Source organism: Octopus sinensis, linkage group LG2, assembly GCF_006345805.1.
Source record: "Octopus sinensis linkage group LG2, ASM634580v1, whole genome shotgun sequence".
Classification (NCBI taxonomy): Eukaryota; Metazoa; Mollusca; class Cephalopoda; order Octopoda; family Octopodidae; genus Octopus; species Octopus sinensis.
In genome coordinates this window covers 38,686,615-38,711,614 of record NC_042998.1, presented here as the reverse complement: position 1 = coordinate 38,711,614, position 25,000 = coordinate 38,686,615, and the positions used below count along the sequence as shown (strand labels likewise).

The window sequence follows — 25,000 nt, the reverse complement described above, 5'->3', positions numbered from 1 at the left end:
ATAGGCTTCAAGCGAGTCTTGGAAGTGTAGTCTATTCTTAGCTACAATAGCGACATGAATTTCTTCCATCCAGCTCGGTTAAAATATTTGAGAAAAATTATATTAATGTGTGCGACTGGTTAAAATTCTATTTATTTATTTGTGCAGCTGAAGATGGCACTGAATTTAAATTGATGTAATGATTGCATTGTTCAATTAAATGGAGCCGCTTGAAACGGTCGTACTGCATCACTGCTTGATATCCTGTTGCTTATTTTCATTATACATATATATATATATATATATATATATATATATATAAAATATTTATGCATATATACATCCGTATATGTACACACATCTATACGTGTATATATATGTATACATATGTGGGCACAGGACGCCACGAAACGTGTACAACAGAAAATACGAAGCACGAGTACATGGAACATGAACTATTTTTTCGAACAACGAAAGAAACAAAGGGAAAACAAAACAAACAACATAAAAAACGACCCTTCGTCAGTTGTTGGCGGTTTTTCTAGTCTCGTATTTCGAGCATTAACAACAATATACGCTTTCGATAAAACAGTTGCTCCTGCAAAGCAAATTAAATAAAATTTGGGGGTTTTGTGGAGGGTCAAAATTTGTAATACAAACAGGAAGGGCTGCTAAGCTTAAGCGAGGTTGTGGTGGCGAACGCGTAAATCAAGCTTGGACAGGAGACAGACAAGAACACGTCTTCTTTGTTCCAGCTATAACGGAGAGAAAGAGACACAAGTTAGAAGAAAGTTGGCCGATGGTCACGTGGGAGGCGCGTGAGCAAGGGAGGAGTGAGGGAGAGGGACAGAGTAAGAGGATAGAATACTGGCAGAAGAGGAGGCAAAAGAATAAGAGAAAGAAGAGGTAAAAAGATCGTATAGAGTGCGCATCAGAATCATTAAGATGAAACTTATTTGGGAGAGGATGCGCAATAATATAAATAATATATATATAATATATATATATATATTATATATATATATATATGCACATATACATACGTATATGTACATACTTAGATCTATACGTATATATATATATATATATATACATATATGCATATATATATATATATATATATATATATATATATATATATATATATATATATGCATATGTGGGCACAGGACGTCACGAAACGCGTACAACAGAAAGCCAGTAATTTCTCGGGAAATTGGGTAAGTCGATTAGATGGACCCCACTTTTCAATTCGTACTCATTTTATCGACCTCGGCAAAATTTGATCCCAGAACGTAAAGACAGACAAAATGTCGCTAAGTATTTTGTTCGGCGTATTAACGATTCTGCCAGCTCGCCGCTTTACATTTTATGTTATGTACAGAGGGTGGGTGAAAAGTAAGTAGGCATTAAAAACTGCTGCTAAAATCCATATTCCTTTTACAAATTTATTGAAACAAATGATATATATTCTTTATTACATGGGAAAATGAAAGTAAATCTTCATATTTCAACGTAAGCATCGGTGGCATCGACCAGTTTCCTCAAACGGTCAGGGATGGAATGAACAACCTTCCGAAGGACGTCGTCTGCGATATCACAGAGAATCTCCTGAATCCGTGTCTCAATGTCCTCCAGCGTGCGAGGTTTTGTCTTGTACACATCTTCTTTTGTGTAACACCACAGTGTTAGTGGAGTGACATCTGGACTTCTTGGAGTTCTGAACTTCTGACGTCACAGTCTTCAGGTTTTAGCTCCTGCACATAATGGGGTTTCCTCGGACGAAAATTCAATTCTTTATGCAACACCATAGGTATTGTGTGTCCTGTTAGTTCACTCTCACGAGCTGTTTGACGTGTTGATTTTTGCGGCCTGCTATTAAACATTTCCTGCACTGTTGCCACGTCCTCCGCTGATCAGGATGTGGTTCGACGACTACTTCTTCTTGCATCGTTCACAGAGTTTTGCACGACAACTTATTGTCTCCGGACGTAGTATTTGCATGCTTGCCTTTCCATGCATGCCACCATCTCTGAACCAAAACAATGGAATTCCACACTTCATAGCATGCTGCTATCTTAGATTTCTCCTGAACAGTCAAGCAACTGGCCATGTGGAAAATAAGAAATAAGACAATAAGAAAATCAAAAACTCCCCATTAGTATTGTTTGTTTAAAAAGTGTTTTCGTCATGACTTCAGTGATACTAAAAGTTCTATAAGCAATTTCTAATGCCTAATTACTTTCCACCCACCCTTTATATATAGAGATCCTTTAATCAAGATTTATTCCTTACAGGATTTTTAATACAAAGTAACAAAGGAATAAATATATACAGTAAGGAGTTTCATTCATTATAATTGTGTTGTCAAGATACAGTTTTTTCGTATTAAATTCAGTAGCAAGTTTAGTATTGTGCAGTGTGGTTTCTTATCACACCATTATTAAGTTTGTAATAATTGGGCTATATCATTACTGATATCCATTTAATAAACAATAAAATTTTGTAGCGATATTTTCTTTGTCTTTATAATCTTGAAATGAAATATGAATTTTAATCATTCTCATTTTCATATTTAGTTTCTTGTTATCACTAACCAAATCGTGGCGCATAATGAGAAATTACAAATTAACATTCATTTGCAAAAACTTAATTGGAAATTCGATGCATTGTACTTGCCGTGCACATGCTTTTATTAAAAGAACAGAAGCAAAAATAACAAAGAATGAAATAAACATTTGCTTCAATTTGCATTTGTGATAGTTTGTTGTTTCTCTAATTTATTCAATATATTCTTCTTTTAAACGAAACAAAGAAGCTTTTTCCCGACAAAGAAAAACACAAAAAATGAAAACAGCAATTAGAAGAAAGCTAACAACTAGAACATGAATAAACAATACAATTGCCTTTTAATATGTTTGCTTAATACTATGTGATCATCAGCTTATATTTATGGTGTTTAGCAGAGAAATATGTAAGTAGTAAGTATTTAAATTGAAAAACACTTAGTGAAATGCACGTAAGTAGGTAGGCTCCAAATTAGTTCGATCATCGATTGTGGAAGCTATTAGTTAAATAACATCCAGCGTCTTCTTGGAAACATCAAAGTTGCCAAATGATATATTGTTGGACTTTAAGTAAACACTGGCATTTAATGAAACGCTTGTCAGTCACGTGACAAATTGACAGAAACGAAAGAATAACCAAAGTATGTTCCATACAGTGTTTATATTTTCTGATTTGAAGATAGTTTCCTAGTTCTCTGCCGTCAGTCTCACGAGCCCTATGAAATGGGATGGGCAGTGTCCCTCTTTTTGCTTAAAGGATAAAGAAAGAAAGAAAAATCAAAATGGAGGTGTTCTAGCAAAGATGTTACGATGTCAGATAAAATGATTTGCGGTATGCGGCCGTTGTTTTAATTGTTCTGGGTTTAAATCTTCCTAACGGTCAAGTTTTCTTTCATCTTTCTGGGGTTGAGCTAACCAAATGTTGACGTTGATTTATTGTCTAAGATCAGGAGGGGGAAAGAAGGTGAGGGAGGGAGAAAGAATGACAGAGAAACAGAAAAAAGGGATTTTTAATATAAGGTTATTTTCGGTTTTCTCTACAGCCAAGCTAGTTGAATATGTCTTATTGCTGGACATTTTTGTGAATTGTTTTGATGACAACTTATTTGTACACTTCTTCCCAACTCAAAAATTGAGAACATGCTGGAGGGGGGAGCCTATGTCTACACAAATATTTGATCACTATAAACAAATCCATCTGTGTGGTTGTTTAGCAAGAAATTGCTGAACCCTCATACGTCGTCTAACGACGGGAGAGAGTCCATCATATATATATATATTATATATATATATATATATATATATATATATATATATATATATATATATACACACACATATATATACACACACATACAAACACATACACACACACGACGGGCATCTGAGTTTCCGTCAAACAAAGATCAATCCACAAGGATTTGGTCGACTCGGAGCTATAGTGAAGCAAGACACTTGAACAAGTTGCCAAGCAGTAGGACTGAACTCGGAACCGTGTGGTTGGGAAGAGACTTTTTGCTACACAGTGACGTCTGCGGGGTATTTTTATTTGAATACTACTTACTCTTCCAGTGTATAATTGCTATCTGCATCAAGGGTATGTTTTAGATACATGAAATCCAGATGGATTTACACGAGTAAAGAACTTGGAACTTGATTCCAAATATCTAGGTTTCTTTGTAGAGTACCAGTGAACTGTGCAGGCGGGTGCTCTTCTATCAGTAACCTAAACTGGCCGAAGAATTTAAGCTTTCTACGCATCATTAGGAATTCCTGATGAGCATCTAATGTAGATCGATAGCAGTAATTACTATCGACTACAACTACAATACGGGCCAGTCTTAATTTTCCCGCGAGTAATTTACTTTTATACTTATTGTCTTAGCAAAGATAATGGCAAGAACAGTAGATCTGGCCGTTAGTTTAGATTCATTCAGGCATGAGCATACCTTCGACAACAGTCCAGATTGCTACTATAACATTATCTAATGTTGTTCCACTACTACTACTGCTGCTGCTGCTGCTATTGCACCTACAACTTATTCCCTCTCCTACTCTTGATAATTGGTATTCTCTCTTGTGCCGTCTGCAACTACTGCAAACCACCGCAACTTTCTGACAGATTCTGCTGCATGTGGCTATATTTCATTGATTAGGCTTGTTGACTCATGAGTTTCGTAAATATTTGAAATTAAAGTTCAGCTGGTTTGCTGTTGCTGCACTATATCTATATAACTAAACACAAAGAGTCTTCTTCATCAAATTCAATTAACTTCATTATCCTAAATATGACAGTGGTTATCGCAGTGAAAGATACGAGATTAGTTTACAAAGATAAAGTTCTCACAAAGAGAGATTAGATGTTTCTTATACATAAAATTGCAATGAAAGCAAATTATATGACATTTTATGCACGACATAGCACATGAATCTAATGTCGTATCATGGAATCATAGTAGCATAAAGATTTCAGATCAATATTGGATGAGAGACGTTTGTCTGAATATACGAAATTATATAATACAAACGTATCAACGTGTATTTGCTAATTTCAAGGAAGCCATCGAAATGGACAGACTCATTATTACAGTAATAGAACATATATCACTCGTAACTATTGTTTGGTTATCATTTGAGTCGTACCATATGAGCTATGCTGATAAGGGTTTTGGTGAAAGGATATCGAACTCAGAGATTAATGATAAAGCTCCTTCTGCTTGCCTGATAACAGCCTCACTGCATGAATATGATATGCAAGAAACGAACGCCAAGTGTTTTGTAGTGTAAAGTAGATACATTGCGTCATTATGTTGGATAAAGAAAATCGCAATTGTATGAATCTAAATTTCTTTAACAATATGCAAACTGAATATCAGCAGAGGCGGGTAATTTTAGATTTAGACGTTCATTATTAGGATTCACATCCATATATACATATCTACATAATTATCTTATGTCTTATACATATACAAACACATACTTTTACGCGCGTGTTACGCTCTTACACATGCGGACATATATATATATATATAAATATGTATATACATTCATGTATAGTTAGGATATGGGTAAAAGCTGTGCGAAGCTCATCCACAGTTATTGGCTACCTGATGTCATCATGTAATGAGACAGTAATTGCATAGATTCCGTATAAATAGATGAATAATAATAGAAAATAGATTGAACGACATTATTCATTTAAAATTCAATACGTTTCCCACACTTCGTTACACCCTGAGTAAATTGGAGAGATAATATAAGCAACATATTGCGTAATTACTATCATCCTTCGGATGATTATTTTAATTAAGTCCTTCGTTAGATCCTACTGTCTGTATTCACTCTCTATGGGAATCAATACCCAAAGCAGTGTGCTAATTTCAACTACTTGAGATCTGTGAAGCGGAATAGTAACAGACACAAGAGACGGGTAATTCTTCAGTATTTATTTCCCTCAATTTATTTTTGATGTTCTCTTTTTTTTTCCCATTTGTATCGCTTCGTATTTCCTTTTTTTTTCATTGTCAGAGGAATACTAAAGATACTATTTCGGTACGAGTATATAAAATGTACAGAATCTAAAGATAATATAGCCGTGTTTTGATTTTGAGTAGCCTAGGGTGCGCATATACACAGCTGTTGTTGAATCATATTAATTCACAATTGTATATAATATATGCAACATCCAACAATTAACAGCCGTTAATGATGTGTTGAAACAACTGTAGTAATATGTACTAAAGCCTGCTCAGTCCATCTTTGCGTATTAACTTTTTATAGGCTACGGGGATTTGTGGATTTGTGGATTTCCACATGTATATCCAGTAACAGAAGAATTCATGCTACATTCGGCGGTGGCTGATACCCAGAGAAGAGCTTTGAAAAGCACACTATGACGTTAATACCCAGATTATATTAACACACACACACATCTTGATATATGCAATATATATATATATATATATATATATATATATATATATATATATATAGGGAGATTTTACGAAAAAAGCAAAAGACGAAGACAGGTGGTGTACAACACAAACAGATGTATTAGTATAACGTTCAGGAATAGAAAAAGTCTTTTACGTTTCGAGCCTACGCTCTTCTACAGAAAGGGACACAGAAAAAGAAAACAATGAGAGAAAAAAATGTGTGTACTGGCTAACGATTTATCATGGCGATATATATATATTCAAGCGATATAAATAGGGTAAAGAGTCCCTTCAGTCATTAATAACAATGGTATTCCACCAAGAACGCTGCTCTTCAAGGCACAAGTGTAGGCAAGGTTGTTTATAGAAGACTAGCAGTCGCCCGTGCATACCAACCGCCTCCCCTCTCCAGGCCATTGATGTTATCCAAGGGAAAAGTAAAAGCCGATGCAGCTGGGCACCAGTAACGTCGCAACTCATTTACACAGCTGAGTGAAGTGGACCAATACACACACACACACACACACACACACACACACCAATAGTGTTTACCGCCACTTTAACGTGGGCGCTCTATAAGAACCGATGACACTGCTATTTTAACCTAAGGAAGACATCTCCTTCAGCTGTTTTATTCAGTACGCTCTCGCACTCTATATGCATTGCACTCTTTTGCCTACCTAGCTCCAAGATCACCAGATTACATAATTTCGATCTTATTGGATCACTTCAGTGTTGGGCACTCGCTCGCCAGGCACGGCATTAGTCTGACCTCGCTTCCAATATATATAAAATATAGTGTTATACAATTATTGATCTCGCAACTAGGAAACTAGTCCGTAAGAAAATCTCTGTTCAATCGATATATGCAATATATATATATAAATAAATATAAGGATAAGATCGTTAATTTAAAATAAAAGAACGATTTTATCAAGTGGCCAGCATGGAAAAAATAACCTTCAAAGGTAATAATTATTAAAATTATAAATTTGGGTATCTACGAGCTACCACCATGCTGAAAATAGCAACCATGATGTTTTCCAGACACTCAACTAAGAGTCCACTGCATCTTATAGCAGGAACAGCTATGTGTGTGTGTGTGTGTGTGTGCGTGCGTGTGTATATATAGATACATACATACATACACACACACACACACACACACAACACACACACACACACACTCACACACACACCAATAGTGTTTACCGCCACTTTAACGTGGGCGCTCTATAAGAACCGATGACACTGCTATTTTAACCTAAGGAAGACATCTCCTTCAGCTGTTTTATTCAGTACGCTCTCGCACTCTATATGCATTGCACTCTTTTGCCTACCTAGCTCCAAGATCACCAGATTACATAATTCGATCTTATTGGATCACTTCAGTGTTGGGCACTCGCTCGCCAGGCACGGCATTAGTCTGACCTCGCTTCCAATATATATAAAATATAGTGTTATACAATTATTGATCTCGCAACTAGGAAACTAGTCCGTAAGAAAATCTCTGTTCAATCGATATATGCAATATATATATATAAATAAATATAAGGATAAGATCGTTAATTTAAAATAAAAGAACGATTTTATCAAGTGGCCAGCATGGAAAAAATAACCTTCAAAGGTAATAATTATTAAAATTATAAATTTGGGTATCTACGAGCTACCACCATGCTGAAAATAGCAACCATGATGTTTTCCAGACACTCAACTAAGAGTCCACTGCATCTTATAGCAGGAACAGCTATGTGTGTGTGTGTGTGTGTGTGCGTGCGTGTGTATATATAGATACATACATACATACACACACACACACACACACACAACACACACACATATATATATATATATATAATATATATATATATATATATATGTACATATATATATATACACACACATACAAAGATAGATAGATAGATATATGGAAGGTGTAACTATGAATTTTGGGACCGAAAACTATACCAACCACCGAACTAGGCGCCACTGCATTGTGCCAAAGATGCCGTTCCCCAATATAAATTTGGGTATCTACGAGATACAACCATGCTGAAAATAGCAGCCATGATCCGCGGTTTTAGAGTCGGATCATGGCTGCTATTTTCAACATGGTGGTATCTCGTAGATACCGTAATTTATAATTATATATATATATATATATATATATATATATATATATTATATATATATATATATATAAATGCATGCGCATGCGCGCGCGCCATGTATTTGTGCGCTGTGTGTATGCGTGCGTTTTATGAGTGCTTGCACGCGTGTGCATAAATATATGCTTGCTGCTATTTTTACCGATAAATCAAATTGCCTTTTGAGCATAAATTTATATATATACACATTTATATACACATTTATATATATATTTTTTTTCCCCACCGATGTAGCTATAGAATATTTTCCAGACACTCAACTAAGAGTCCATTACAGTATTTCATAGCAGGAACAGCTATGTGTGTGTGTGTGTGTATATATAGATACATACACACACACACACACGCACACACACACACATACACACACACAAACACACACACATATATACATATATATGTGCATATATATATATATATATACACACATACAAAGATAGATAGATAGATATATGGAAGGTGTAACTATGAATTTTGGGACCGAAAACTATACCAACCACTGAACTGGGCCCCACTGCATTGTGCCAAAGATGCCGTTCTCCAATTCTACAGTAAGGATACGTTACTGTAAAAAAACAAATTGGGGCAAATTTTTATATACCAGATGAACCCACATTGCGGCTGGAAACACGAAGAAGAACATCTCTGTCCAACTTGCTACTTCACTAGAAACAGTTGAAGGAAGAAAGTCGGAAAGTGTGAAATAAAAACATTGAAACTAAAGGCTTTGCTCCAGCGTGGCTGCAGCCTTTGGCTGAAACAAGCAAAACGCATATATATATATATATATATATATATATATATATATATATATATATATATATATAGAGAGAGAGAGAGAGAGAGAGAGAGATGTATATAATGGTTTCGAGTTCAGTGCCATGGTACGAAAACCTTCAAAGTAGTGCACCAGCATAGCCGCTGCCCAATGGCAGAACAAATAAAAGAATTAAAGTTCTATCTGTAACTTTGTTACTGTTAGTTTTATTCAAACTACTCTAGATCGATTCCAAACCTATTCACACGAACGCATTATTATTGAAAAAAATGGTTGTCAGAAGAGTTGAAGAAACAGACAAAAATGGATGGAGAAAATGCGTGGCAAATTTATGAGGAACATGGAGAGTGAAGCCTTTTTGGAATAGATGTGAAGATTAGGCAAAGGTTGAAAGTGACGTTTTAATATGTGTAGCATGAGAACAATCCTCAAGAATCATGTGAAATATACCGTCGACAAAAGAGTAGTTACCATTATATGAAATGGAAAAATAGGAGACAGTTAACCACATCGCCAGTGCAGTACTTAAGCAAATAAAAAAAAAAAAGAAGAAGAAAAAAGAATAAAAGGTGACGTGATAACATTCCTAGAATTATGCTTTGGATGTTGAGCGGAAAATAAACTGAACAAAAGAAGGAAGTGGAATTAAGCACTGATCTGGCGTAGTGTTAGGGTGAAATGAAGTAAAACTACTTCGGTATTTCAACATCCAAAACAAAAAAATCCATGAGAGAAAACGATGTTCTTTCATTGTTATCAGATATTTCATGGCTCATCACATTTTGATAAAAGTGTGCTTGAAAAAAAAGTGGGGGGGGGGAGAAAACAAAGCAGAATCAAACTTTAAGAGAGAAATGACAGAAAGGAATGAGTTGGAGACAGCAATGGCTAAAGTAAAAACACCGATCGTGAAACTTGTTATTCAGAAAGGCACAAATATTTTTCGGTAGATGGCCATGTTAGCAACAGCTCGGATTCAGAAGATGGTCTTTGAGATACAGAAAAACAAGAAGAAAAAGAAAAGAGAAAAGAGAAGAAACTGATGTACTTTTAGTCATTTTTTTTTATGGTTTGGTCACTCGTCATAATCAATCGCTAGAAGATCGACCTGTTCACACAACGATAATAATACACAGTCATTTGCCCGTAATTTTGTGTTAGGAGAACAGTTGACTATATCGATTGACAGCACCATCTAACCGGTTACGGTATCAACACAGTGTAATAGCATAACAACAACAATAATAATAATAATAATAATAATAATAATAATAATCCTTTGTCTTACGGACAATGTAATCAATCGATTACATTTGACTTCGGTGCTCAACTGGTGCTTAGCTCATCGACTCCAAAAGTATGAAAAGCGAAACTGACCTCGGCAGAATATGAACTCAGAACGGAAGAAATGCTGCTGCGACGCATTTTGTCTGGCTGGCTAATGATCCCGCCGGCTTATTGCCTTTAAAAACAATAACGACAACGCGAACAAAAATGACAATAAATTATCACATTGATAAAGAGGGCATTATCCTACCATCAGTGTTCTCGAGTTAAATCCACATTAACGCTATAAGTAAGGGTAGAGGAAATAGCACGAAACAAAATGGAAACGAAATGTGCATATACACACACGCACACACATACACAAATACGCACACACAAATACACACACGCACACATAAATACATCCACACACTCGCATACAAAAACACACACACATTACACATACGTATGCATCTGTTTGTGTATAGGTGTCTTTGATTCCCTTCGTCTGAAGACAATAACCTCCAGTGGGTGCCTAGTCGCCGCGTTTGGACATTCATTCGTATGATTAAAGAAAGAGCTCGTTAACATTGTGGAATTATGTCAGCATTGCTTCTGTTTGCTAAGCAACTTTTACATGGTAATGTTGAGATATGAATCCTATAATAGCGGTGAAATTTGCCTCCTGACGGGAGAGTATGCCTTTAAAATCTTTTTAGTTTATGCTGGGCGAAATGTTTACTTCTGTATTTGTGTAGTACCATTTGTTTAGCCAGTGTAGAGATGCGCATGTAAAGAGGCGGTCTGTAATCGGAAAGATATTTTCAGGTGATATTTATTCTTATGTCTGCATTCTGAAATTATCTCGTTGTTGTCCAACATGTTTATAGACGGCATCAGAATATTTTATTTCTCTTTATGGCTGATGAGAATAATCTATGAATTCATACAATATTACTTTCTCACCTCTCTACCTCTTGCGTATCGCTGAGAGAAGCAAGTCAAATAAAATATTGTAGTTATGATTGCGGTGGTGATAATATTCAATAGAGAAAGATACATTAGAGAGAGGTAGAGGATGAGGGGCAGGAAAGAGAGAGAGATGACTTAAAAGCAAACACAAAGGAGGAGATGGAAAAATTTGAAGTTCTAGCAGAATTTGTGACGTCACTGCATGTTTAATTATGCCATTTTCTTGCTTTCTTTTTTATTTTTATCAGGAAAATAAAAAGAAAATTTAAGAATGAAAGTGCATTTGAAATGCCATTCTCAAATTTTCTTTGAAGTGCATTTGAAATGAAAACATCATGCTTGTTACATGTTAGTGACTTAATGCACAAACAAAATATTAAAGAATGAAATGTAGAGAGCCCAGAGTGAGCAACATGGCAAAAGAAAGAATACTCTGGTCTAACAGATGTACGATGTACACTATTGGAAATTGGCCGAATGAGTCTGATACATTTTTGCTATGCTAGGATTTGTGAATGAGCTACAAGTAGTCTTCTGTACAATTAATAACCTTTATGTACGCAATAAACTCCGTTTCCTTAAAGGAAATTGCCAACTTTAAATAACTTGATACTTCTTACCTATTTTTTATTCGTAGTTAAATTTTTATGTCACATTCGATAATATGTGTTGAATTGTTGGTAAAATATACTTTATATATATATATATTATATATATATATATATATATATATATATATATATATATAAAGACATTCAACACACACACACAGAAAAGAATAAACAGAGTGGCTTACTGTGGTGACAAGGTGGGCGATACAAATTTGCAACTGCATGGAATTTATAATTTAGTATTTCAGTTAGCGTTTGTGGAATGTCATTATTTAAATTGTCTTTTAGTATCGTAGAGAAATAAAAACAAAAGAGCGTTCATTGATCATTTATATTCCTTTGTTTCACAAAACAATTAAATTCTCCTGGCGCCATTCTCTGTTTTCAATTCTTTAAATATATATCGTCTAATTGGTTTGTTGATGAAACTGAAAAAAAATACATTCCCTATTCTTCTTTTAACTCATTCAATACAGCCTTAGACCTACTCTGATCGATAATTCATCGCTAGTGGTTGTTTTAGGTTATTTGCTATAAGAGACAAATGCTTCTCCTTGTATAGTATATACAAATAAATATGTTGTTTCTTGTCAGAATTGGTAGCGGTTAGCTTCGTTGATCATGGGTTTTAAAAGGGCCAATTTCTGGCTCACTGCCTTTTTCATGATAACTGTAAAGGAGAAAATGTGTATAAATCGGCGCAGAACAAATATTGCAGGGACTTCATTCGGAAAGCACCAAGTTTTAAATCTACAGATATTCGCGTGGGTATGGGTGTGAGTGTATGTGTACGAGTGTCTACGTGCGCGTGTGTGTGACTATGGATGCATGTGTGTGGTGTATGCGGGTGCGTCAGAGTTTATATGCCATCTAGGAAAAAAACTGACCGCCTGGAGGAAACAGAGCAACTGTTTACACGGGCTGCTGCTTCAGGAAGGGCTATCAGCACAGAATTTGTAATGTCTTATTTTCATCAGAATGGTATTCTTTTACATAAAAAAAATATACGTGCTTATGGGACAAGGCAACTTGCAAAATTTGAGAAGTTACACAGACACCTGCACGTGCAAACATACATACATACATACAAAACATATGTATGTAAGTATGTATGTATGTATGTATGTATGTATGTATGTATGTATGTATGTATGTTACTCCATCCAAACTACAGGTTCAGGTTTAGACCTGTAATTTTTGGGGCCCTGGGATATGTAACCCACTGCCTAAATACCAATCTTGAGAAATTAGGCTTCTCAAAACCAGAAAGGAGAAAGCAAATTCGAATACTACAGATCCAATAAGTCACTGGAATTGTAAACATTTGTAAAACTCTCTAGAAGTTTAAATATATATATGAGCATTTCTAGATATGAAACTATATGCATGAGAATACATATATAGAACATACAAAACTGCAAGCACGCACGCACATCCATCCATCCATCCATCTAGCTAGCTAGCTATCCATACATACGTACAAACATATACAAATGTAACACACACACACATTATCGACCGCACACAATCTTTGTATGTGTTTCGCTTGTTCACCGGTTCGTTCCGAGCAATGTTCTGGATATTTTGCAATGTGCGGTCGATAAGGTTTACCATACTAGCGCTGCCTCTAATTCATAATTGTGTGTGTGTGTGTATATATATATATATATACCGGAGTAAACACATAAATGTGAAACAAGGTGGAAAAAAGAGTACTCAAATACCAGTAGTAGAGTAATATGTAATCTAATACACACAACAAAAACTGTCCGACGAACGGCAACGTGAAACTCAGAGTAACAGGTTTTGTTGAATTTTCTGCTGCTTTAAATAAAGTGTGTGTGTGTGTGTATATATATATATATATATATATACACATACACACACACACACACACAAAGGCATGTGGTTTAGCGGTTAGGGCATTCGGCTCACGATCGTAAGGTCGTGAGTTCAATTCCCTGCGATGCGTTGTGTCTTTGGGCAAGACACTTTTTCATACTCCAGTTCATGCAGCTGGCAAAAATGAGCGGTACCTGTATTTCGAAGGGACAATCTTGCCACACTCTGTGTCAGGCTGAATCTCCCAGAGAACTACGTTAAGGGTACACGTGTCTGTGGAATGCTCAGCCACTTGCACGTTGATTTCGCGAGCAAGCTGTTCTGTTGATCGTATCAACTGGGACCCTCTCCGTCGTAACCGACGGAGTGTTCCTCTGTGTGTGTGTGTTACATTTGTATATGTTTATATGAGGTATTATATAATGAAGAACAATCTAAACGGAAACGTTTGCCATCTGTGTATTGTGTAATCTAATACACACAACAAAGGTAGTTTTGTATCACTCGGCGGACGGAAAAACAGAGTTTGGTCTGATCGCTTTCCACCTTCAATATTTGAATATTACTAATTAATTGGCAATGTTGCCAGCAAACCTACTGCGAAACAAGTGAGTCACGATACATAAATAAATCTAAGCCTATCTCTCTCCGTGGTTAGACGAGGTGGGGTGTCTGGCGTCAAACAAAGACAGTGCTGGGAATGAAAAGCCATTTACACGAATCCGCGATGATGTTTAGAAAACAGTGAACCGAACCCAAGTGCCAAAACGTCTTTCAGTGACGACCGATAACTACAAACAAAAGCACATGGGTACGTTTTAAGGATTAGTTTCGAAGTTGATATATTCGACTTCGGCATAATTTACACTTGGTGTAAATAAAAAATAGAACAAACAACGAGGTCGACTCTAAGTATATTTGGGTTAGAGGGGGAAATACTAAACGAAAACTGCAATGAAATCACGCTTTTAACAGGTAAGTGGTTGTAAAAGTATCTTTCTAAGACAGAGAGCTGAACGAGATAAACTGTCTAAAAGATCTATGTAGGATCAAATCAAAAGAGGAGGATATAGTTTCATCGCAACAGGCGAAGAATTGCTGGCGTTCAACATGCATGGTAATAACATATCAATGAGGGTTAATGCTAAAATGAGGGTCGTGATGATGATGGTGATCGTGAAGAGGTTGGATATCATCAAAACATTTTTGTGCTTCCTTTTAACATCGCCCGCCTCACCGTCATCGTCATCACCATCAACTATCATCATCATCACTTATCAATAATTATCATCATCAGTTATCAATCATCATCGTCATCAATTAGCGATTATCATCATCGTCGTCGTCGTCTTTCTCTTCCACATCCATAACATCATCGTTTCCGTAGTGATGGTTATAACCGTAACAGAACAACTGATATAAATTAGGGGGATGAAGATGTGAGTAAGGAGGAGGATGGAAATAACGAGAGGGAAGAGTCAAAACAAACGATAGATATTTTTGCAATTAAGGTTTCTCTTCAAATAAAAGAAATAGAGAGAAATTCGCTTTCAAATTTAGTCAGTTGACAATCTATATATGTGGTTATAGAATTTCCAGTTACTTTTCATTTCAAAGCATCACAATTATTTAAACGCAATTTTTTAGCTTTTTTAATTATTTGCTCAGCACGTTTCTATAAATGAACTCATTCGATCGATGCCCTTAAAACTGGTTTTAAATATTGGCATACTTATTTTATCGGCCCTTGGATGAAAGACAGAGTCGGCCTCGGTGGAATTTAAATTCAGAACGTAAAGACGAACGAAATACCTCTGTGCATTTGTCCTGCATTCTGCCCGCTTTTCGCCTTACATATCTTTAATATTAACACCATAGAGGGAGAGAGAGAGAGAGAGAGAGAGAGAGAGAGAAAACGAGAGTAAAGAAGGATGAAATCAATTCGATGTTTTGTCACATCTTCTTTACCTCCATCTTTATAAGAATGATGCGCGCGCACACACACACACACACACACACACACACACACACACACACACACACATACACACACACACGCATACATTAAGAAATCATTCCTAATTCTTTAATATGTAGAGGGAGCTAGGTTTGTGTTTGAGTAAAAACATTTACTGAATTCAGACAAAATAAACAATCTGGGATAGTTTCTTTGGATCATTATTATGAACAGAATAACCGACAGATTTGATTGGATGCTATGAAAATAAACACTTAAGTCTATTGGCTGAGTCCATCTACTACTACAAATGCTCCTCTATTCAGAATAGCTAAAGGTTACATAAAAATTCTAAATTTTCATTACATATGCAGGAAAAAAGCACACCACCCTCACCATTCTCCGGGTCAACGCCTTTTCCATTTCGTATGAGAATTCATGGACAAAGTTAATAAGTTCAGTCGCTGTGTGATGTGAAGAATTTCACATATAGAAACTCTTCCCTTTTAGTGAGAAGGAGAGGGTGAGTTAGTTGTTGGCACGTCAGTGAGATAAGAGATGCAACGAAAGATACGGAAAGAGATAAGAAAATGGAAAGGTGCGTAAACGATACAGGATAAGAAGTTCATTCAGGTTTATAAACCTATGCAAAATGCGTTAATAGAATCTGGAATTTTTAGAATGTCTTTTGTGGTAAGTGAGGGGAAAGGCTAAGGAAGATAGTCTAAGTGAGGTGCGAGACGAAGGCGAGGTGGGTAAGATATAGAGAAGGAAGATAATAGAACATCGAAAGTGTTGAGTAACTTAAGCGCCGCACCCGGTATTTTTATACACACACAAATACACACACACACATGCGCGCGCACGCACACAGGCTTACGTGTGTGTGTGTGTGTGTGTGTATGTGTGCCTGAAGGGGACGAGGCGAAGTTTAGATTTGTGGGAAAAGTTTAGTAGTAGTGAATATACGTAAATACCTTCGTTTAGAAGCACTTACGCACACACACACACCTGAAGATATGCTTGCCATATATATCGGGTGCAGATTGCCGGAGGAGGCATCCTCCGGGGGTTAAAAGCCGTCGTAACGTCGGTTCCTACGAAACAGCCATGGTCGAGTGACAATAAACATTACTTGCCAGTATGGTTGCTACTTTCGTCTCTTATAGAGATATACGCAAACGCAAATGCGTAGAATTAATGTCTTCCTACGGCCAAGCGACATTCACGCAGCGTAAGGCCAGGATAATCCTAATTTAAAAAGCAGAAGAGAAGGGAATACTGAGCTTTGGAAAACGCTGGAGCAGAAACACAGATCAAAGTAGACTGGAGCAAACAGCCATACAATGCAGGGTGAGGCTCTCAAGTTGAAGACTGGGTGTTTACTAATGTCTTTTGAGCTATGTTGTTGGAGAACACTGAGGTAGGAGGTTGTCAATAGAATATCCAGAGATGTCAGAGATGACTAATCCCACTATATCTTGGGACATTGTTAGCAGAGGCACTCAACACTCAAGTGAGCTCCTTAATTGGAGGTTTTGCCTGAGAAACTGAACACCAGCAAGAAATGCTTGGTATTCTTAAAACCACGTAATACATCGTATGTAGGATGTGCCCAACCTCACTGAGCTAAACTCAAAGAGTACATCCAGTTAAGCTGTTATCAATCTTGAAGAGGCAACCTTGTTTTACATTAAAGTACAGTCCTCCATAAATATTAGATATAACCAACGCTCATTGTTAGTTAAGTGTCTTGTATATCTTCACAACACGTGCGAAACGCTACGAACGCATTTCATTTGATTTGCTGCTCACCGTTAGCTCTGCGGCTTTCTGCATCCCATTACATTTACCAATTTCAAACTGCTAACAACATAACTTCCAATCAGTTTCCTGGTGTACCTGACCTGCTATCAAAAGCTCTCTTTAGGTCGCATTACCTTCACCTAACACGAAGTGAACACCGTAAGTGGAAACTAGGATTATTAGAACTATATAAGCATTTCACCGGCTTACAGTGTTAAGCTTGTCTCTTTCCAGAGAAGCTCACTCTGGTAATAGAGTATCCGAGAGTAGATAAATCTCGTATACAGAAGCGTCAGCGCCAGAAAAATGGCAATAACCTCCGTCCACATCATTTTCTGTTATCCGCAAAACGAGGAAATACTAAACTTTTTCATTAATATAACCTGTGCAGTGGAAATAATAAGAGTATAATAATAAGAAATCAGTCATTGTTTAGACTTTAGTATTTATTGCTTAATAATAACGATAATAAAAGTAATGAGAGAGAGAGAGAGAGAGAGAGAGGGAAAGAGGGAAAAGTGTGATTGAAGGAGAAAACAAAATGGAAGATATGTTGGTGATTGTGATGATGATGATGACGACGACGACGACGGCAATAATGTTGATGATGGTGATGATGACGGCGATATTAAATATCCCATGCCCTGAGGAGTAATGAAAGATATGAACAAAGCCAAACTTCGAATAAAGGTGTATATAGAAGAACACAAACATAACAAGAACAACGATTGGCAATAGAAAACTGCACCTGAAGATAAAAACGCATCAAAATAAAATAGAGCAGTAGTAATACGGAAAAAGTAAATGAGTGATTTGAAGCGTTCACACAGGCAGGAGCAATAATATCTACAGAAGATTTACGCTATGTGTCACTTAACCTAACTTTGCGCTAGTCTGCTTTTTGCATTAAAATGTATAGCAAGTGTTCTGCTTGGAAAGAAAACAGATTACTTTCGCTGCTACTTTCTTTTACCAAAGTATGTGAGGTGGTGGCTTAATGATGAATACACACGAAAAAAAAAATGCCGACTGGTTTCACCGTCAAAGAACATGTTCTTTCGCTATTATTAAATTTTGGGGGAACTGAAAACACGAAGGAAAAAGAAAAACAAACAAACATAAAGGAAACAGGAAAATAACAAAAAGAAAACAGCCTTGTACATCTGAATACACGTAAACATATGTATATGTGTGTGTGTGTGTGGTGCATGTGTGCGTGCGTATGTATGTATGTATGTGCGTGTGTATATATATATATATATATATATATATATATATACATACATACATACATACATACATACACACACATGTGTATCTTTTATAATTTATTTTCGACTTACTTCACTTATTAGACTGCGGCCATTCTGGGGGCACCGCCTTGAAGAATTCATCGACGAATGAGATCGGCCCCTACTTATTTTGGGGTTATTCCACAGGCTCTTATTCAATCGCTCCTTTTTGAGAAGTAAACACACCAACATCGGTTGTTAAATGGTAGCGAGCGACAAGCAGGCACAAAGTCACACACACACACACACACAAACACACGCCCGCACGCACACACACACACACACACACACACACACACACACACATATATATATATATATATATATATATATATATATATATATATACGACGGGCTTCTTTCAGTGTCCGTCTACCAAATCCACTCGCAACGCTTTTGTCAGCCCGGGGCTATGGTAGAAGACACTTGCCGAAGGTGCCACGCACTGGAACTGAACCATGTGGTTAGGGATCAAAGTTTTTATCGCACAGCCACGCCTGCGATGTACGTATTTATTTATTCTTCTACGCACACATACATACACATATATATGTGGTGTGTACGCGCATGTATGTGTATATGATTATTTGTCAGTGCGCGCGCGCGCGTACGTGTGAGTGTATGTCTGTGTGTAGATAAATGGTTGGGAAATATATGCTTTATTTCAATACAGCATTGATGTATTGAAAATTTCCTCTCGGACAACGATGTAGAACTTAACAACTTATGCATATATATATATATATATATATAAAAATACACATACGCAGACACACACACACACACTCACAAGTAATTGTTCAAGTATTGGTTGTGTCCCTATTCACTGCCCAAGGCTACCTGACGTCATCCACAGTATTTACACAATTTTCGCTGGATCGACTTCAGAAATTCCTCGCTGTTCGTCGAGTATATAACAAATGATAGAGACGGAAAATGGAATGTACGAGAAACCTAATTGCTCAAACGAGCGTTTCGACCCATTCTGTAGCGATCCCTCGCGGGTGGGATACTGAACGACTGGTTGCGCGCACGTGCACATTAATTGCATTGACAAACAAGTCATACAACAATTTATTGTAACAAAATTGGATGCGTGGTGATTTGAAAGTTTTGGGCCGGATGGTGGCTCGACCGAATTGCGGAGCACCCACTGGTGAAAATAAGACTACTGACCTGGTCTTTGATAATGATGCGATTATTCCTGCTGCGTCTCTCTAGATGTCTCTCAGTGAGGAAGCAGAACCACTTGCTTATAGAGTTTCTTGGATCAAGACAAAGATCCGGTCTTACATTATCGAAATTGTTGATCGTTCCACTTATCTCAACAAAGTGGTCATTAACAGCATTAGCTCCAAGTCCGCAATCTTAAAAAAGGTTTGGACGTTTTGGTGCAGTTGTGGACTTAATGAACCAGTGTGTTTGACCATACCGGTATCAGAGGACAAAGGTTCGGACCTTCAGGTGTCTGGTCATTCTTTGTCTTCCAATATAATTTCCGAGATATGTCCGGGGCCCTTACGGACGGCCTGATCTCATTTGATTCAGCGGGTTACGGGTTACCACTGGTCAGATTTTGTACTCGAATCCAAAGACTGAGAGGCTGGGTTACCTCCTACTACTTTTATGATATGGGAGCGTCAGCTCAGTCTGTTTGGTTATGTTGCTCGATTTTCCGAGTTGGACCTTGAGTATCGTGTTCTGTCAGGTTCCGACTGGGGTGACGGCTTGTGTTGATCGGTGACATGCCATATGGTCATGGTAGATGAGAAAGTGTCTCGCAGAGATAAGAGTTGACTGGGACACGGCTTACAGGATTGCTGGAAACGATCCGAGTAAGTATCGACAAATGATGGAAGCAGCGATGCACGACCAATACCCACATATGTTACCCGATATAACATCACCTGAAATATTTCATAGAAACCCAAAGCTATGTCTTGAAGTGTAAAATGCAAGTATCTTTTTAGAAATACTTTTAGATAATTAGCTAATTAAAGTTGGTTTTATTCACAATTTATATTTCAGTTTCTTGTTGCGGATTCTTAGAGTACTGCAGTTCCATAAACTTTGGATAATAGGAACGCCAATTTTATTGCTACTGCTGCTGCTGTTCGTTATAATACAAAAATCACATTTCTTGAATAAAAATTGGATAAATACTGAAAGGTAGCAGCAGTTTTTATTGTAGCAAGAGTATTGTATTTTAATAAAAGGCAATGAAACATATTGCCGTAGAAATCTAGGTCCGAGTGCTCTATAGAAACATAGTCCAACGTTAATACAATAGTTTGCATAATTTGATGTTTCAAGACAATGCTACTTTCTGTTTCCAAGGTGTAACTGACACAATATTTCAATGTTTCAGTCATCATCGATTCAGCTGTTTCTTGCATATGCATTTAATACATTCCTTTAACATTGGCTTGAAGTATTGTTTGACTACTGTTGCTGACACAATTTTGAATAATTACGCGCTCGCATATTCACCAAGAAATGCAATGCAGCATTAATAATACACGTGCTATCACCTAACTATATATATATATATATAAGGGTAAGATCGTTAATTTAAAATAAAATAACGATTTTATCAAGTGGCCTGCATGGAAAAAATAACCTTCAAAGGTAATAATTATTAAAATTATAAATTAGGGTATCGACGAGATACCACCATGCTGAAAATAGCAGCCCTGATCTGACTCTAAAACCACCTTAATTGTCCATATAGAATTATCCAGTAATTTTTTACTAGTTTCATCTTGTCTCTTTGTTTTCTCTCCGTGTTGCTATATGGACAATTAAGGTGGTTTTGGAGTCAGATCATGGCTGCTATTTTCAGCATGGTGGTATCTCGTAGATACCCTAATTTATAATTTTAATAATAATAATAATAATAATAATTATAATTATAATATATATATATCACACACACATACATACTACACGAATGTGATATATTTAGTATAATCCATCTCAGAATTGAGGCAACTCTATCGTACATAAAGATTTCTTGCGCCTAAGATAAATATTTTGTTTTAACTAAGATTTTTATCTTTCTACCTTTGAAGCAAGCAATTGTCTTTAATTCCCCGCTTCGTCAACTCTTTCTTGTCATGGGCTTAGCTTCATACAGACTGATTTGGAAATGTCGCAGCAGTTGCTCCTATTGTTGCTGGTGAATGAAAATGTTGTTCTCAGACTGCGCGAAGAAGTAGCTAACAGGCCTCGCCAACAATAGACTAAAACTTTTACTATTGTCCACAGTGTTTTCTGTGTCAGTCTTTTAGAAATGCTAACAGCAAGAATTCCATATTGAGAGATAGATATATAGCTTGACGCTGATAAGATGGCAAGCTGGCAGAAACGTTAGCACGTCGGTCGAAATGCTTAGCGGTATTTCGTCTGCCGTTACGTTGTGAGTTCAAATTACGCCGAGGTCGACTTTGCCTTTCATCCTTTCTGGGTCGATTGAATAAGTACCAGAAACACCATTCCTCCATGTGATCAGCTTGAAAAGTTAAGATATTATTAAGATATTTTTCTTAACATGAAACCAATGGTAGCCTTAATACACAAATAAATGTTACCCACTAATGCGGTGTTGAGCACTCATTATCATTGTTCGACATTTATATATGTATGTGTGTGTGTGTGTTAAATAAAATGAGACTACAAAGCCAAGGCTGTATGGAATTTTTAGTACATCTATAAAGAGAAAGTCAGTCTTACAGCTGTTTCAGGAATACGAAGGATATCCCTTCATCAGATACGATAAGAGAGAGTTAAATAGAGGGAAATAGTAGAGTTCAATAATAGGAAAGAAAACTTCGAATGACCCGTCCTTGTTTTCTTTGTATCGTCTATCTGGATGTTTTGTTGTCCCATTTTTGTATCACCTAACTGTTCGGATGTTTTGCGTTCTTGTCCCATTTTGTATTTCACACACACACACACATGGCAAATGAAAAGCAGAAGATGGAATATAAGAGAATTTATTATTAATCGCGACAATTGTTTAGACGCATCTAGCATTGATTCCTTATGGGTGGAAACACTCAACAACTGGTTCAGGAGCATCCAGTGGTGAAGATGTATCTCGTCGGGTGATAAATAGATACAACCCGTTAAAATGACTGTGCCGCAATGTAACTTTCCGTTTTTGTAGAGAGAGAAGCAGCCAGACGGAGAAAATATCTTCATTTATATAGAAAATCAAAAATAAAATCACAAAGGGGAAAAAGAGAGAAACGAACACGTAATACAGAGAGAAAAGTATTAATATATATATGTATGTATATATATATATATATATATATATATATATATATATATTATATATATATATATATATATAATATATATATATATACATACACACACACACACACACACACATACACATATATACTTAGCTTTTGGATTTAGTTTGCAAGATTCTTTATACGAGTTCGTGTGTTGAAGCATATTTTGTTGTGTCTAGGGAGAGTCATTCCCTTTTAGTGCCTCATAACACACTCACCGGAAAACTTCCACTCATTTGCTCTTTTATTTTTCGTATGAGTAAATGAGTGGAAACTTTACCGGTGTGTTAAATTATTATTTAACTAATAGGCACTAATAGAGAATGACTCTTCCCAAACATAGCAATGTGTGTGTGTGTGTGTGTGTGTGTGTAGAATGAAAATAAAAGAAATATGTATTTTGGGTATTACTCCACATATTTTTGTAGCGTTTTTCTTTAAGACACAGGTTATAATACACAACATGCCATGGAACTTTATGAAACATCATGTAATCTTATGCAAGTTTGTGTTCTCATAAATCGCCGCTCCTTCAGGCAATTCACCTTCGAATATTTTTGGGTGATACGCCACCGAACATTTAGTGACATATGAAAGGATTATAATAGATTTGTAGAATGTCAAACACAAGGAATATAGAAACAGTGGGAGCGTATATTTAAGCCAGCATCCAAGCAAATCTTTTTTTATTTCATAGATTAATTGTATGCATATTTTTAACGGGAAGTGATCAAAGATTCTTTGTCAAGGAGATCTGAATCACAGTGAGGAATAGATTTATATTCTGTAGACTAGGTTAACTACGCTATGTATCACGTTTTTCAGTAACGTCCACCTGCTGCGTCTCAACTTGACAAGAAATCAGAAATCTCGCCTCAAGGAAGATATTAGCTTGTATGCTGTCAAAATGATATAATGATATATCATAAGGATAGTGTTTCAATTAACTTAACGTGTGTGGAGAGTCCCTTGGTTAAGTGCAGATGTAGATTAGCTCTGCCCAACATGTGCACAAACACACGCGCACACGCACACACACACACACACACACACACAGTGCCGTAGATACACGCACATAGATTAAGTTCAAAATCACAACGTTAAATGTGTGCTTACGTTCTGAGATGTATTTAAATTCGTATAAATAAGAGATGAAAATTGATAAACAACGTGATAAACTGGAAGAGGCTAAAAAGAACCTATTATTCGAAGAAATGAGAGGGAATAAAGTGAAACTAATTCATATTGATATTCAAGTTAGGAATTAAAATCTGATTGCTATTTTAGAATATTTTATTAAGAACAATATGTAATTATATTGGTGCAGGCGAGAAAAGCATAAGATACCTTAATATGGAATGAATTATGCCATGTTGCTGAATTAGAACCCAAGTTAAAATGAAACATCTATTATCAAGAAAGTAATTAATAATTTACTTTTATTAATTTGCCTTACTAACGTAATTGCTATTAATTATATATATATATGCATACATTCATATCTATTGCATACACATAACAAT

General features: G+C 36.4%; 1 protein-coding gene and 1 long non-coding RNA gene across 2 annotated transcripts in view; both read left to right on the top strand.

Annotated features, from left to right (window-relative positions):
- LOC115230791 (substance-K receptor-like) overlaps positions 1–25,000 on the top strand; it is a 328,598-nt gene that overhangs the window by 136,790 nt on the left and 166,808 nt on the right. The window lies entirely within an intron of this gene.
- LOC118767522 lies at positions 313–23,440 on the top strand. Its single transcript, XR_005003442.1, has 4 exons — positions 313–324; positions 14,644–14,647; positions 18,430–18,437; positions 23,152–23,440. It is a non-coding gene; the product is annotated as an uncharacterized LOC118767522 (long non-coding RNA).